Below are 3,282 nucleotides of genomic sequence, written 5' to 3' on the forward strand. Positions count from 1 at the left end.
TTTTAATGGGAGAATAATTTGCACAAAAACTTTAATGTCTTAAAAAGTATAAAGGTGAGAAATACCAAAAGTCATAGCCAACATCTCCTGAATGAGCTGAACGTTTTGATACAAAAATTGTAGGAATCGGTGAAAGTATGCAGGACTAGTTAAAGGCCAAAAAACTAAGAAGTTCTCACAATAATAATAATAAAGAGAAACAGGAAAACAATAGTGAGAATGCTTAACAGCATTCTCACAATAATAATAATAAATATAGCTGCAAGCAGCAATGGAGGGGCCAAGCAGTCCAGAGCAGGACATGGCCTCCATGGCACTTTTGCAACAAGCAGGTCACAACGAGCTATTGCACTCATGTGACACACCCAGTTCGTTTGAAATATCTGTTTCTGCTCAGAAAAAGCTATCATGAATAAAAAAAATTAAAAAAGAAGTGGCTGTGACCTGTAGCACCACCTACGGTCGAATATGGGTCCTTTGTGGTGTGGGAGTTACACTTGGCCTGTACTTATAACGTGCAGTAACTTTATCCGCTTCTTGGCTTTGGTCAAATATATTGTTCTATACACCAAGGTGATTCCAAATTAGATTTGCTGTAACTGACAAACAATTTTAAAAATCCATCAGATAACTTTTGTCAGGCCAAAATGTATTTATATAACAAACACAAAACGACAAATGTTAGACTGACAATCTTTAAAAATAGTAATCACATAATCTTACTGTAGTCTTGATGTATACATTGTTGATGTGATAAACAAGTCAATTCAAGAAGTGGTGAGTGGAACATGTTCTTTCATGGCAGCAGTGGTTGAGAATATACAATTAGCAAAGTTACATAGTGTATCATTTTGGCCATCATGCAACTGCTGTATAGTAGCTTATATGATCTGTTTCTTTGTACTGCGCTGTTCCCAGGTCTTGAGTAGGATATCGTCAACACAAAGCTGTGTAGTTGCACTCTGTAGTAATCATGTAGAGCTTAGGCAATGATGTGGTCTCTTGTTCTGAAGTAATGGAAAAATCATTGAGGCATCAAATGTATATTCAGTATATTTGTTGCTAATACATATTATGTTTAAGTTTGAAATAACTCTGTCAGCAAACTTACTGCATCCTGTAGGGTGTTTTGAACAATCTTTGCAGGGTTTCTTTCCAAAAGGTTCCATTAGGTGATACTATACTATAAATGATATAAAGCTGTAGGTTATAAAATAGAATAATCAATCAATAATGTATTATAGCAGTATTTGACTTTGCCTTTGGGCTGTTGCATACCCACCATGTATTCCCTTCTTCTGACTGCATTTCATCTTCGGTTTCTGTTGACAGGTAGGCTCAGGCTTCATAGCCGCTGTTATGTTTTTTACATGTAAGTGTTCATGTGCTCTGTAATAAATGAGTGAAGGTTTCATACGTGATTTTAATTTAAGGACTGCTGCAATTCTCAACAGATTGTCTTTAGAAATGTGTATGGTCTCACATGCATATTTTGACCTTTGTGATGAAGCCGTTTGTATGTTTGACAAACTGATATGATCCTGCAACATACTAAAGCAACACAAACATTCAATAGGAATATTGATGCATATATTTGAGTAAATATAGTTGGATAATATGTTTGCAAATCATAACAGTGTATCTAGACTTACTTGTTTCTTTAGGACGTTGGGAATCTCAGAAGACCACAATGGATAATAGTTTGTTGTTCACAAACTAAATCTGAAAGACCTAAAAGTAAAACAATGGAAATTATACAGATGTGCTTATTAACTTCAATTCATTTAACTGGAACTTGTACGAAGTTCATACTTACACTTGATAATATTAAGGAATTGTCCCTGTAGTTGGTGTTTAAATTGATCAGCCATGTTTAAGATACTGGTGGTTGTTATGATCAGACAAAAAAAACAAAGTCTCTGGAAGATTTGTGGTGCATCTTCCGCTCATGTTTTATCCAGGAATAGTCAAACTGGCAACAACAGAAAAAAACAGACAATTAGAATAATTGTAAAATTAATAAATATACTTCATATGTATGTTTATATCAAAGGCTCAGAAGTTACAATTATTTTTCTGTATTTTATGGTGGAGGTAAGCTTAAGAAGCTTACACTTCTGATTCAGTGACATGCAAATACACACGTGTTGATTTAATTCTCATATTCAACCACAGCTGATGTAGTAAGGTGCTTTGAGACCCTGACCTTTTTGTTGCACAGAGGACTACTTTGTGCTGTGATCCCAACTCAATGTTTTGTGGGGTTATGTGAAAAGACAAATATACACAGTAACAATAACATTGGACAAATTGCTAAATGAAATACACATGCATGAAGATAAAAAAATAAATGAATAGATAAATAATGAATCGTCTAGTCAGAAAACTCACCAAACACACATTACAATTATAATAGTAAGTAGTCTTAGATCAGGGGTGCCCACACTTTTTTGGCTTGTGATCTACTTTTAAATTGACCAATTAAAAATGATCTACCACAAAACATGTTCATAAATAGAGACTGTGCATGGCTAAGAATATAATGTATAATTAACATAAGTTTAATTTCAAGAAGAAAAAACTGAACCTGAGGCCAAGACAGGGTAAAGGAAACCTCTATGGAGCACATGAAATAATATTTTTTTATTTATGATTTCCTTTTTTTTTTATGACTTTTTTGTTTTTTTTGATCGACGATCTACCACCATAAGCTTTTCCGACCGACGCATTGGGCACCCCTGTCTTAGATTATCTAATAAAGTAAAGTTTATTTGCGTAAAATTAAATAGTTGACATCCCTATGCTACCTCCCTGCATCCCACCACCCCCTACATTAGAAGACGGATAAAATATCCATGTAAATTTCATAACTGAATGTCCAAATTTAGTGGATAGAAATAATGATGGCATCATGAAAGCTGTAGTATGTCTGCACCACTTTAACACTGACATCAACTCCATCTTTTACATACACATGATCAATTAATGTACCTTTCTCAGTTGTGGCTTTCTGTACACACTGGCTGTATCCATGTTGTTCCATTACATTTACAATGGTAGACGATGTAAAAATGTCCTCATTGAAGTCTCCCATAACAACTTTTGTACCAGGATGTTTCTCTAGTTCTGAAATTATATTCAGTAGCTGCTTTCGAAATATGTCAATTGTGTACGAATTAGGTCTGTACAAAACGGCAGCAGTACAACCTACATGTGGCACAGCAAAGTATAAACACTCTAAATTACAAGTCTCTGGAAGCAAAACATCAGCTATGCTTTTTT

General features: G+C 34.6%; 1 long non-coding RNA gene across 2 annotated transcripts; it reads right to left on the reverse strand.

The window, feature by feature from the left end:
* Positions 1 to 689: 689 nt before the first annotated feature.
* LOC134022833 (uncharacterized) lies at positions 690 to 1,893 on the reverse strand. 2 transcript variants are annotated; one of them, XR_009930682.1, is made up of 6 exons: positions 1,817 to 1,893; positions 1,653 to 1,722; positions 1,484 to 1,551; positions 1,283 to 1,389; positions 1,112 to 1,183; positions 690 to 1,007 (listed from the first exon to the last, which is right to left on the reverse strand). It is a non-coding gene; the product is annotated as an uncharacterized LOC134022833 (long non-coding RNA). The 2 variants fall into 2 exon arrangements; XR_009930681.1 differs by having other exon boundaries at positions 1,112 to 1,200.
* Positions 1,894 to 3,282: the final 1,389 nt, after the last annotated feature.

The sequence above is a fragment of the Osmerus eperlanus genome, chromosome 6 (assembly GCF_963692335.1).
Source record: "Osmerus eperlanus chromosome 6, fOsmEpe2.1, whole genome shotgun sequence".
NCBI classification, from domain to species: Eukaryota; Metazoa; Chordata; class Actinopteri; order Osmeriformes; family Osmeridae; genus Osmerus; species Osmerus eperlanus.